The sequence below is a fragment of the Hemitrygon akajei genome, chromosome 7 (genome assembly GCF_048418815.1).
Source record: "Hemitrygon akajei chromosome 7, sHemAka1.3, whole genome shotgun sequence".
NCBI lineage: Eukaryota > Metazoa > Chordata > Chondrichthyes > Myliobatiformes > Dasyatidae > Hemitrygon > Hemitrygon akajei.
In genome coordinates, this window is record NC_133130.1 from 59,471,375 (window position 1) to 59,485,425 (window position 14,051).

The following is a 14,051-nucleotide window of genomic DNA, read 5'->3' on the forward strand; positions in this document are numbered from 1 at the left end:
TTGAGTTGAACATCAGGTTACCACAAGAAGGAAGTATTTTTAGTCAGTGTGTAGTGAATTGTCTGCGGAGTAACCTATACACCAACCTTTTTTAATATTTACAGGATTTTAATTCCTAAGGACTGCTTCCAAAGTTTAAGAAATTTCATTTTGAATCAAAAGCTAAATTTTGCCAATAATGCTAAAGTATGCATGGAAATACAGAATTAAGTTTGTTAAGTTAACTGGAATCTGCAGAAAGTACTTACATAAGACCATAAGACATAGGAGCAGAATTAGGCCATTCAGCCCATCGAGCCTGCTCCATCATGGCTGATCCCGGATCCCACTCAACCCCATATACCTGCCTTCTTGCCATATCATTTGATGCCCTGACCGGTCAGGAAACGATCAACCTCCATCTTAAATATATGCACAGTTTTGGCCTCCACCACACCATTTACTCTGTGACTTTGTGCAGGTTGTCAGGGAGTATTCTGGAGTTAAGTGAATATAGCAGCTAGTAATTCAAACAAGAACCAGGCTTCAATTCTTATTAAAAATGTAGATAAATTCAGGAAGTTTGCAATTAACCTTCAGAGTTTTTTTGGTGATTGCAAGCAGAAAATTGAAGTTAAAAACACAGGCTGTTCCACAGATTGAAAGTTTGCATATGCATGAGCCAAATGTTAAGACAATGGGGTTGTGTTAATTGGCTTGCATTGAACAAGGCAACATGGTTAAGTTATTTGCACCATTGTCACTTAAGTGCAAGCTGGCAGACCAGACGAATGTTGTCACTTAACATACCAAATATGGTCACAGGTATAGGCAATCAGTAGTTTTTGTGTATTTACCATATTCATGTACTCTGAGATGACATTAATTTTGGGTGTCAGGCTCTCGGTTGACAAAAGGTTTTAGAATATCTGTGTTACTTAGTTTCTTCCAAAGGCATTCAGACCTTCTGAAGTGTCTTATCAATTACAAAGTGCTTCCAATATGTACCTCAAAGGAACTATTCGTCAACCCAAAGGATTGAAGTGAACAATGTCATTGTAGCTACTGAAAATCACCAACTGTTACTTTTATCTTAAGTGTATAAAAATGTGATGTACCTTTGGGTTTGTGAGCCTTTACTCGGAGTGTCTCCAGAATGATGCCTGCTTGTGGTGCTGAATGAAGACTTCAATATCACCAGCTTCAGTGTCCCTCCACTTACTTTGATCACAGTCACAGCACAGGGAAACCCAGCAGCCCCACTGCCACCGTCAGTTTACTTTGCCTTTCCCCAACTCCCTCAGTACCCGTGCCACATCCTATCACTCTCCACTTGAATTCCTACTGCATAATCATTTTTTCCTGTTGGTATAACACCACTGCCCTAACCATACCATCAACAGGCTCCATCCAACACACTGCCAAGCTCCTGCTCTTGTCAGCCCAATGCTGGCCCTCTGCCCCATCACTCCTTCCATGGTCTGTATCCTGCTCCACCATCCACGCTGATGGTCCTCTGTCCATTTCTATTGTTACCAGCTTCCTACCCCCAATACTGGTTCCCTGTTCCCTCCAGAAAACAACCAGAGAGATATCTGTGGTCTTGGGCCATCAGATCAATTGTTTTGTAGCTCAGGACCATCGCAAACAAAGTGGGCCAAGATATCCTCTACATGGTTGAATTCTGGACAACTGTAGACTTGTTAAATCAGTGCTTTCTGTCGTCACTAAGCTCAAAACCACATCACTACAAAAGGCCAAAGACCAGGTAAGATGCCCAGAAATTATGAGTCAATGTGAAAAGAATGATGTAGAAGAAAGGTGATTCCTGCTGAAGTGTTCTCCGGCAACAACAGAAGAATGGCAAAACTATATTTTTATTAGGGAAGTTAAAAAGACTTTTAAAATAATCTATGATTAATATATGTCAAATTATGCAATGAAATGCAGATTCATGGTGGGTTTTAATTGCACTGTCAACCATGAGCAGGCCAGATAAAGCTGCAGCATTGACAGTAGTCCTGTGCAGTTTGAAAATTAAAAACTGAGTTAACAGCCAGATGTCAGTGTGTACAATCTGATGCCCTGGTGTAGGCCTTGTCATCAAGTCCACTGGTCTCTCTGGGTCATGCTGGCATACAAGCAACAACTTTACTCACAGGGCCATTGATCCTTATTAAGAAGGTTAGCTCATGTTAATTTTTTGTGTAGTTCTGCTCATTTCATTGTCCGTGATTTTAATTCAAATGATTTATTCTATTTTAACTATTATTTTGTATTTATTATTTTTGAGGATGTAGCTAGAAGTGTGGATAAGAGAAACAGAGGATGTGGTGTATCTCGATTTTCAGGTCTATGATAAAGCTAGAAATTAAAGTGCAACATTAAAGCACATGGGATTGGAAGAAGTTAGGTGAAGGGCCTCTGGTTTGTCGTATGAGGCCTGGTTGCCACCCACAGTGTCTTCTACCTATGAAAGGATGGTGGTGTAGAGGTTTTCAGCATAAAGGATCCCAATGGCTATGGCAGGTTCAAAGGGATCACATGTGGAACAAAGATGAAGCGCCAACTGGGTCCAGTAGAATCCAGCCCATTATTTTACAAAGATCTCAAGGAAACCATCTTGCTTGTAATAGTTGGTGGTCTAATGAAAATAGCTTTACCTTAATAGCTTCAAAAAATATGCTTTTAAGTTTTCATATTTTTAAATCCCCTTGTCCATATTTTTGTCAACTCCAGTCACTGCTTCAGAACTCTCTTACTGGTTTTTTTAAAATTTCCTTATCACAACACTCAAGGAGGCCATTTGTTCCCCAGGCCCCTACTTCCTTCCAGGGAAGCAATCCCATCAGTCTCTTTCCTTGTATCCTTCTTGTTCTGCAGCTCTCTCACAGGCCCATCAACTCCCATTTGATTCTTTTCCTACACAAAGGGATAATTTATAGTATACAATTAACATTCCAGTACATGTTTGGATGGAAAAGGGAGATAAACCCAAGGCCAGGATCAAACGTGGGTCCCTGCAGCTGTAAATTAGCAGAATTGACTGCTGCACCATGCTTCCCCAATCTACTCCCCCTTGGGAATGAAATTGATTTGCTTCCATTCTTGTTTAATGGATCCTGAGCTGGCTTGCAAGACTGAGAGAGAGCCTCTTGAGGATAGTGGAGGCCACAGGGATCGGGGTCAATGGTGCAGGGTGCAGCAGTGGAGGGAAACCCTAGTCTGGGGCCAAGCAAGTTAGTCCAGTAGCCCACAGATCAGTTGGGGTGAGTGTGTAGTTGGTCGAAGAGCGAGCACTCCCACCAGCAGCTTTCCCCACACCCAACCCCCACTGCAGCCGTAAACAGTTCTACAGCCTCTCTAGAAGGAATCCACAGTCAACATTTTGGGGTTGTGACTCCAGCACTTTGCATGTGTTCCTCAATATTTCCAGCATCTGCAGAATCTCTTGCGTTTATGATTCCCCGGTCCACACTGCTCCCCTATTCTTGCTTCAGAAAAGTATGCATAACAACAGACCATACAGGTGCTGCCTTACATCACAACACCTCTCTGGCTTCAGTTTCACACACACACATAAATCCTGAAATGTGCAGACCAATGAGAATTATAGGTTCTCAAAACCCGTGCCAACAAACTAGCGGGAGCATTCAAGGACGTTTTCAACCTCTCACTACTATGGGTGGAAGTTCCCACTTGTTTTAAAAAGGCAACAATTATACCAGTGCCTAAGAAGAATAATGTGAGCTGCCTTAATGACTATCGCCTGGTAGCACTCAAATCTACAGTGATGAAATCCTTTGAGAGGTTGGTCATGACCAGACTGAACTCCTGCCTCAGCAAGGACCTGGACCCATTGCAATTTGCCTATCGCCACAATAGGTCAACAGCAGACACAATCTCAATGGCTCTTCACACGGCTTTAGACCACCTGGACAACACAAACACCTATGTCAGGATGCTGTTCATCGACTATAGCTCAGCATTTAATACCATCGTTCCCACAATCCCGATTGAGAAGTTGCAGAACCTGGGCCTCTGTACCTCCCTCTGCAATTGGATCCTCAACTTCCTAACCGGAAGACCACAAACTGTGCGGATTGGCAATAACATATCCTCCTCACTGATGATCAACACTGGCGCACCTTACGGATGTGTACTTAGCCCACTGCTCTACTCTCTATATACACACAACTGTGTGGCTAGGCATAGCTCAAATACCATCTATAAATCTGCTGATGATACAGTCATTGTTGGTAGAATCTCAGGTGGTGACGAGAGGGCGTACAGGAGTGAGATATGCCAACTAGTGGAGTGGTACCGCAGCAACAACCTGGCACTCAACGTTAGTAAGACGAAAGAGCTAATTGTGGACTTCAGGAAGGGTAAGACAAAGGAACACATACCAATCCTCATAGAGGGATCAGAAGTGAAGAGAGTGAGCAGTTTCAAGTTCCTGGGTGTCAAGATCTCTGAGGATCTAACCTGGTCCCAACATATTGATGTAGTTATAAATAAGGCAAGACAGTGGCTATACTTCATTAGGAGTTTAAAGGGATTTGGCATGTCAACAAATACACTCAAAAACTTCTATAGATATACCGTGAAGAGCATTCTGACAGGCTGGTATGGGAGGGGGGGGCACTGCACCCGACTGAAAGAAGCTGCAGGGGGTTGTAAATCTGGTTAGCTCCATCTTGGGTACTAGCCTACAAAGTACCCAGGATATTTTCAGGGAGAAGTGTCTCAGAAAGGCAGCGTCCATTATTAAGGACCTCCAGCACCCAGGGCATGCCCTTTTCTCACTGTTACCATCAGGTAGGAGATACAGAAGCCTGAATGCACACACTCAGCGATGCAGGAACAGCTTCTTCCCCTCTGCCATCTGATTCCTAAATGGACATTGAACCCTTGGACACTACCTCACTTTTTTTAATATACAGTATTTCTGTTTTTGCACATTTTTAAATCTATTCTATATACATATACTGTAATTGATTTACTTATTTATTATTATTATTTTATTTATTTTTTTCTTTTTCTCTTCTATATTATGTATTGCATTGAACCGCTGCTGCTAAGTTAACAAATTTCACGTCACATGCCGGTGATAATAACCTGATTCTGAGATTCCAAAAGATAAATAAAAATTTCAAAATTCTAACAATCATTATGTTTTGCCAGGAATGTCAGTAAAGAATGCACAGAACCATATACCAATTCAGTTGTGTACAATATTCAACTTTTTAGTTCATTATAATCCACAAAAGCTTAGAAAATATACCTACAACCATCCTTGCCTAATACACCCCCCACCCCACAAAAAAGGCTTCCTTTTGGGGGCTCATTAAGGAAGAAGCCAGCAACTGGTGCAATCATTAAGAACTTGTGTTGTTGATTAATTTGATATATTTTTATCCAGGGATACATCAATTTTTACACTGTCAGGGCCTTGAGGGAACTGCGGACATGATGGGTGCCATGGTAGCACTACTACAGCCCGGGGTATTGGGGTTCACAGTTCAATTCCAGCGTCCTCTGTCAGAAAGTTTGTATGTTCTTCCAGCGTGCATGTGGGTTTCCTCTGGGTGCTCCAGTTTCCTCCCACAGTCCAAAGACCCATCAGTTAGTATATTAACTGGTCATTGTAAATTGTCCTGCGATTATGCTAGGGTTAAGTTGGTAAGTTGCTTAAGTTCCCTTAAGAAAATCTTGCATCAACTACTTTAGGTCCCCTATTTAGAGCCACTTCACATGTTTCACCTACACATGAATTTCAGACTTTTCCTCGAAAAGTCATGACTTATCAGAAAGTGTGATCTGATAGAACAATGGCAAGTGAAAGCGCAAACTTTTTTGCAGGGATAGGATGCTAAGAAAAGAGGACTTGGGTTTAAGAGGAGGGAGTTTAAAAGGGACATCAAGGGCAACCTATTCACACAAAGGGCAGGGTGTGTTTGGAATGAGGTGCAGAAATAAGATTTAAGGTTGCTGATGTGTCCACCATGCATTAGGGTTTGGGTTAAAGTATGGCAGGCATATTAACAACATTTAAAAGCCATCTAGATAAGTACATGGATAGGAGAGGATTAGAGGGCTATGGCACATGGATAAATTGGTCTAGCTCTGTATAGTCTGCATGCATGAGTAGGCGAAAGGCCTGTTTGCATGCTGTATGACTCTAAGAGCTGGAATTGAATCAATAGCCATTGTCTATGCCACTTCCTTTCACTTTCCACTGCCCCAAATTGCACATAAAAATTAACTATATAAATGTTTATAGCATACTAAGTTCCCAGAGAACTTCAGATTCAATAAATTAATCTCTTTAGAATTCAATAGTCATTAAAGAAATATTTTTTACAACTGATTAAAAAGGAAGATGATCTGAAGTGCTGACGGATATTTATTTTATTAGAAATTACATTTGGTACCATAGGTTTATCGGAAATTGAATGTGAGAGTGTTAACAGATTTGATTGTCCATAAATTGACCTCAATTGAATACTGCAGGAGCAATTACGGGTTGCTGTCATCAGAAAATCAGTAACTCAGAAACATTATTCTTGTTTATTTCACTTCTATTCATTGTTCCATTAAATAGCCACAACATAAGAGTGTGCACAGTGAATTCAGTTATACAAGACATTGGTGAGGCCTCACTTAGAATATTATGTAGAGTTATTCATTACAGGAAAGATCTTATTAAACTAGAAGGAGTTCAAAACATGTTTACCAGGTTGTTGCCTGGACTTGGGGGCCTGTGTAACAAGAAGAGGTTACATAGAATAGGATTTTATTCCCTGGAATTTAGGACACTGAGCAGTGACCTGACAGAGCATGCAAGATCATGAGGGGCATAGAAAATGTAAAAACACGGTCTTTTTGCCAGGGAGAGGCAGCTAAAACAAGAGGGCTTAAGATCAAAAGCAAGAGATTTAAATGGGACGTCAGGGAGCAGCTTCTTCATGCAAAGGGTGGTGCGTATTTTAGAATGTGACACCAGAAACAGTGGTTGAGGCAGGCACATTAGCAACATTTAGATATATACATGGATGGGATTAAATCGGAAACAATACATTAATATATATTTTTTAATTGTAATTTATAGTTTTTTGTGTTGCACTGTACTGCTGCCACAAAACAACAAATACACCAGTGATTTTAAAGCTAATTCTGATGAAAAAGGTTTAAAGGGCTCAGGGAAAGTGCATGCAGATGGGATTAGCTCACTGAGCCATTCACTATGGGTGAGTTGGGCTGAAGAGCCTGCTTCCATACTGTAAAGTAATTGGTAAAATGAATTATTATTATTATACCAAGGTACTGTGAAAACCCTGTTCATACAGATCAATTCATTTCAACAGTGCAGTGAGGTAGTCTAAGGTAAAATAATAAAAGTGCAGAACAAGGTGTTACAGTAAAGGGGAAGTGCATTGTAGGTAGTTCTGGTTGCAGGTTAATCTCCTACTGCAAATGGCAAATTAATTTAATGTGTACAAAAGAGTACAAGCATGAGATCTCCATGTTTTGTTGAAAATGGTTAAATTCTGACAAATTTACCTTGGGCTTTGGCAGCCATTATTGTCAGTGGAGCAAAGCAAGCATCATCTCCTCAGGCAGTGACTTAGGATTGAATGTGACTTACTTCCACTATCGCTTTGTGGGTTCTGCGGTGGTCACTACACGTATGGTGACCTTACAGAGGTAGATGGTGGGTAGTTTGTGAGATGGTCCATTCCTCATGCTGCTTACCAGTGTGCTCACCAATCAGGGATCCAAGCTTTTCAATCCCATTTCAAATGTCCCTTCTCCACTTTGAGTGCTCAGAGGACAATTTTTCCCCCCATTGTTAATCCTTTCCTATAGTACAGCTGGGAATAGGGCATCGATTTCTGGAGTTTGGTTCTGGACATCTGAATGCTATGGCCAGTTGACTGTAATGTGGCCCTTGTACACAGAAGGGAGAAGACCAATGCTGGTTTGCTTATACTTCCAGCAAATTTGTAAGATCTTGTGGGTAGAGCATTGGTAGTAATTTTGCAGTGTCTCCTGATGTCTGCTGCAGGCTTGAAAAGTATATAAGGTTAGGGAATCACTGCTGCTCAGTTGATCATAAATGTTGTGCCAGGTCTGAAGTCTTTGTCTACAAATACCCTTTTTATTAAATTGACTGAAGCCTGTGTTTGTGTACTGCAGATAAACTGAATTGAATCACGATATCTGCCTTCACAAAGGATGGCTCCTGAGAAATGTAGAGTCTCACCTTTCATTTATTTTTGGAGATAGGTGTGTGCAACAGGCAGAGGTTTGAAGAATATTTTGAGTTTAAGGCTCATCCTCTTGGGTATATTAGGATGTTCCAAGCCTGCACAAATGCAGGTTGTTGTCTACATACTGCAGCTGAAATACTCAAAAGGGTATCATGATTCTGGAGTACAATAGGATACTGGGCATGTCAAGTACGCTGATAATGAATCAGGGACAAAGACTCAGTGAGATCAACAAGAAAAATAAATCACAAAGAAAATAATTGTACTAAAGCATGACAAACTTCAAGGACGAGATAGTCATCATTCCACCTTGAAATATTTGTATTTATATTCTTCTTATTGAAAATTCCACCTCACTCAGCTCTATACAGAAGATTAGAAGAGAAAGCCAGGAAATTTTAAACTAGTTAATTAATATTCTACAAATTCCTTGAGTAGACAGTTAAAGATATATATATTTTATATATAGAGACAAGGTTCTGCATAGGGAAATAGGTACTAAGTTAAAGAGCAGGACCTCCAGGATTGTGATCTCAGAACTGTTACCCATGCCGTGTGCTAGTGAGGCCAGAACTAGGAAGATTATACAATTTAATATGTGGCTAAGGATTTGTTGTAGGAGGGAGAGCATAAGATTTTTGGATCATTGGGGTCTCCTCTAGGGAAGGTGGGACCTGTACAAAAGGGATGGTTTGCTCCTGAACCGGAGGGGGACTACTAGCCTTGCTAGGAAGTTTGTTAATGCCGCACGGTGGAGTTTAAACTAGAGTTGCAGGGGGATGGGAACCAGAGAGCCAGAATAGTTAGAGGAGAGGTCGTGGAGGCAGATGGTGGTAAGACCTCAGACAAAGTTAGGAATCAAAATGTTGAGCATGGTGCAACTGGTGTCCTGAGCTGCCTATGTTTCAATGCAAGAAGTATCGTAATCATGCTGAAGATGATGTAGCCGATTTACAAACAGGCAATGTGAAATGTGGAAAGGTTGTTGATAGGGTGAAACTGCAGTCAGCAGGATGAGTTGTAACATAAAAGGTGGACCAAGTCAAAAAGAGTGAATACAGGACTGAAGCTGTTGTATCTGAACGCGCGCAGTATACGGAATAAGGTAGATGAACTAGCAGCAGCACAGTTGCAGATTGGCAGGTATGATGTTGTAAACATCACTGAATCATGGCTGAAAGAAGATTACAGTTGGGAGTTTAATGTCCACAGATACACATTGTACTGAAAGAATGGGCAAAAAGGCAGAGGAGGTGGCGTTGCTCTGTTTTGTAAAAAATGAAACTAAATCATTAGAAACAGGTTGCATGGGGTCAAAAGGTGTTGAATCATAATGGCTAGAGCTAAGGAACTGCAAGGGTAAAAAGACCATGGTGTGAGTTGTATACACATCCCCAAACAGTAGTAACATTGTGGTCTACAAATTACAATGGGTGATAGAAAATGTACACCAAAGGGCAATATTACAAAAGTCATGGGAGCTTTCAATACGCAGTTAGATTAAGAAAATCAGGTTGGGGCAGGATTCCAGGAGGGGGAATTTCTAGAGTGCCTACGAGATGGTTTTTTAAAACAGCTTGTGGTTGAGCCCACCAGGGATCAGCTACTCTGGATTGGGTATTGTGCAATGAAACATAATTGACTAGAGAAATTTGAAGAGGGGAATCTAAAGTCAGATGAATCAGTATTACAGTGGAGTAAAGAGAACTAGAGAGGCATGAGAGAGGAGTTGGCCAGAATTGATTGAAAAAGAACACTGGCAGGGATGACGGTAGAGCAATAAATAGTGGGAAGTTAGAGAATTGGGAAACTTTTACAAACCAACAGAAGGCAACTAAGTAAGTAATTAACATAAAGATTCTTCAGAAGGTAAAGTAAGCTAACCAATATAATATTAAAGAGTATACCAGAAGTTTCTTCAGATACATAAAGTGTAAAAGAGAGGTGAAAGTAAGTATTGGACTGCTGGAAAACGATGGAGAGGCAGTAGAGTGGGAGAATGAAATGGCAGATGAACTGAATAAGTATTTTGTGTCAGTCTTCACTGTGGAAGACACTAGCAGTATGATGGACATTTCAGGTGTTGGGGTCATGAAGTGTGTGAAGTTACTATAACTAGAGAGAAGGTTCTTCAGAAACGAAAAGGTCACTTGGACCAAATGGTATACATCCTAGGGTTCTGAAAGAGGTAACTGAAGAGATCGAGGAGGCATTAGTAATGATCTTTCAGGAATTGAGAGATTCTGGAATAGTTCCAGAAGACTGGAAAATTGCAAATGTCTCTACACTCTTCAAGAAGGGAGAGGGGCAAGAAACTCCAGGTCAGTTAGTCTGATCTCAGTGGTTGGAGTCGATTATTAAGGATGAGGTTTCAGGGTACTTGGAGGCACATGATAAAATAGGCCATTGGTTTTCTCAAGGGAAAATCTTGTCTGACAATTCTGTTGGAGTTGTTTTAATAGCAAGCAGTATAAACAAATGAGATTGAGTTGTTGTAAATTTGTATTTTCAGAAGGCTGCTTAACAATTTATGAGCCCATGGTATTACAGGAAAGATTCTAGTATGGATAAAGCAGTGGCTGAACGGCAAGTGGCAAAGAGTGGGAATAAAGGGAATCTTTTAAGGCTGGCTGCCGGTGACTAGTGGTGTTCCTCGGGTCTGTGTTGGGACTGATTCTTTATGTCAATTATTTGGATGATCGAATTGATGGCTTTGTTACAAAGTTTGCAGGTGATATGGAGATAGGTGGAGGAACAGGTTGCTTTGAGTAAGTATTGAGGCCACAGATTAGGAGAAAGGGGAAAGGGCCGATGGAAAACAGTGTTGGGAAGTGTCTGGTCATGCACTTTGGTAGAACAAATGAAAGGGTTGACTATTTTGTAAATGGAGAGAAAATGCAAAAATCTGAGGTGCAAAGGGACCTGGGAGTCCTTGTGTAGGATTCCCTAAACGTTAATTTGCAGGTTGAGTTTATAGTGAGGAAGGCAAATGCAATGTTAACACTGATTTCAAAAAGACTAGAATATAAAAGGATATAATGTTGAGACTTTATAAAGCACTGGTGAGGTCTCACGGAGTATTGTGAGTAGATTTGAGCCCCTTATCTTAGAAAGGATGTACTGAAACTGGAGAGGATTCAAAGGAGGTTTAAAAAAAGATTCTAGAATTGAATGAAGAGTGTTTGATGGCTCTGGGCATGTTAATCACTGGAATTCAGAAGAATGAGGGGTGACCTCATTGAAACCAATCAAATGGTGAAAGGCCTTGATAGGGTGGATGTGGAGGAGATGCTTCCTATGGTGGGAGAGTGTAAGACCAAGGACACAGCTTCAGAATAGAGGGGCACCCTTTTAGAATGGAGATGAAGAGGAATTTCTTTTGCCAAAGAGTGGTGAATATGTGGAATTCTTTGCCACAGGCAACTGTGGAGGCAAGTCTTTAAGTATATTTAAGGTAGAGGTTGATAGATTCTTGATTGGTCAGGGCACGCACAGATGCAGGGAGAAGGCAGGACTTGCCACAGTTCTTCTGCAGACTTTTACTATCTCGCTTGCTTCTGTCTCTCCAGGCAATCTCAGCCTCGATGTTGTTGAGATCAGGGCTCCGTGGAGGCCGAACCATCTAAAACCACATTTTAAAAAATCTCAGGCGTCTTAAGAATTTTCACTGTACTGTACTGTATATGGAGTTCATTTTCCAAGCATAATCAAGACAGGAATACACTATTGTACATTAAGGGGATGAAGGAATATGGGGTCCATTTAGAAAAGTAATACAAAAAGAAAAAAATCAGTAAAGGCCTTTTCCAATGGAGGGGATATGAAGGGTTGAGTTACTCCAGCTTCTCCTGCTTATAATGTGCCACAGGAAATATGGCACAGAATATTAAACTCCTTACAGTCACTGGGAAAGGAGCAAGGTGGATCAGTGGCAGTAAAGAGCCCCTTGGTCAATGTCCGCACTCCTTTTGTAAGAGATATTGATGATCAACTTAAGTGTAGTGCATAATTAATGAGTTTGTAGATAAAACAAAAACATTGCCCATTCAATATAACAAGGGAGAAAGTCAATAGGAAGATACCAAAAAATATGCAGCAAAGTGGCAATTGGAATTTAACTTAAAATGTTAGATAATGCATCATAGTTTTTGGGACTGCCCTGTTATCAAAAACTATTGGAGGGGGATACACAATGCCCGACAAGACAACTTTAAATGTGAAATACCCTTGGAGAGTAAGACCATATATTTTGGATATATACCTCAAGAATGGTTGAAAAGAGATAAATATTTAATGAATATACTGTTGGTGGCTGGTAAAAAGACTTTTACTAGGAAATGGTTATCACAGGAGAGCCCAACTTTAAATACATGGATGGAAATTACAATGGACATTTACAAAATGGAGAAGATAACAGCATCTGTTAATCATAAACTGGAACAATTTGATTCATACTGGGAAAAATGGTTTAACTACATAATGCCTCATAGGCCTGATTTTATTCTCACAAATCAATGAATATGTTGTAAAAAAAAGATCACTCCCTACTTGTACATAGTTCTTTCCTTTTGCTTGTTTTTTCTTTCCACTCTTTTCTATAAGTGTATACCTCAGATAAATACTTTGTGGAGATTTGTGATATATATGATTACATGATATATATGTACAATGTCTGAAATACATCTTATGGAAATGTTTGTTTGATAAACTTCAATAAAAAAATAAATTACAAAAAAAAATGTTAGATAATGCGAGGACAAACCCACAGGTCAAGCAACATCTGTAAAGTGGGAGGAATTGTTGGTGATTTGGGTCAAAACATTGCATCTGAGAGTGCAGAAGGGAGATGGCCAGTAGGAGGACAGTGTGAGTAGTGAGGCAGAGGATAAAGGGGGCTAGCATGCAGCGAGGAGGGGAGGGTGGTGATAGTTTTTAAGGACACAGACAAATTATGCTCTAGCTAGGGATGAGGTGGAATTGAGTGTCCAGCTTGATGTCAGACTGGTAGATCAGCATGGATGAAGGCTTATGGCTCCCCTTCCCCCACCAGGGTCAGCAAGTTATTGATGGGTTTTGGAGTCGGAGGTCCACGCGGGCAGGAGGAATGACATCTGATGGTCCTTTGGGTTTGTGAATCGGTGAGACCAGAGTTCGGGACCTCCTGATTTGGGTCCCATCATTGTAGAGTCCTGAATTTATGGCCTAGTGTTCAGTGATTGGTGAGTCCTGGGGTCGATGCCAAGGATGGAATCCCAAGGGTCATAGAAACATAGAAAATAGGTGCAGGAGTAGGCCGTTCGGTCCTTCGATCCTGCACCGCCATTCAGTCTGATCATCCAACTCAGAACCCTGTACCTGCTTTCTCTCCATACCCCCTGATCCCTTTAGCCACAAGGGCCATATCTAACTTCCTCTTAAATATAGCCAATGAACCGGCCTCAACTGTTTCCTGTGGCAGAGAATTCCACAGATTCACCACTCTCTGCGTAAAGAAGTTTCTCCTCATCTCAGTCCTAAAAGGCTTCCCCTTTATCCTTAAACTGTGACCACTCGTTCTGGACTTCCCCAACATCAGAAACAATCTTCCTGCATCTAGCCTGTCCAATCCCTTTAGAATCTTATGCGTTTCAATAAGATCCCCCCTCAATCTTCTAAATTCCACTGAGTATAAGCCTAGTCGATCCAGTCTTTCTACATATGAAAGTCCTGCCATCCCAGGAATCATTCTGGTGAACCTTCTTTTTACTCCATCTATGGCAAGAATGTCTTTCCTCAGATTAGGGGACCAAAACTGCA

The 14,051-nt window shown here is 41.0% G+C and overlaps 1 protein-coding gene across 2 annotated transcripts in view; it reads right to left on the bottom strand.

Annotated features, from left to right (window-relative positions):
• Positions 1-14,051, bottom strand: part of asb3 (ankyrin repeat and SOCS box containing 3) — an 89,798-nt gene that overhangs the window by 1,742 nt on the left and 74,005 nt on the right. The window contains exon 11 of one of the 2 annotated variants that reach the window (XM_073050956.1): positions 8,936-11,877. The exons of the other annotated variant lie outside the window; for it this stretch is intronic. The gene's annotated coding sequence lies outside the window, so the exon portion shown is untranslated. Of the gene's footprint in view, positions 1-8,935; positions 11,878-14,051 lie in introns of those variants that run through there. 2 annotated transcript variants of the gene reach the window in all.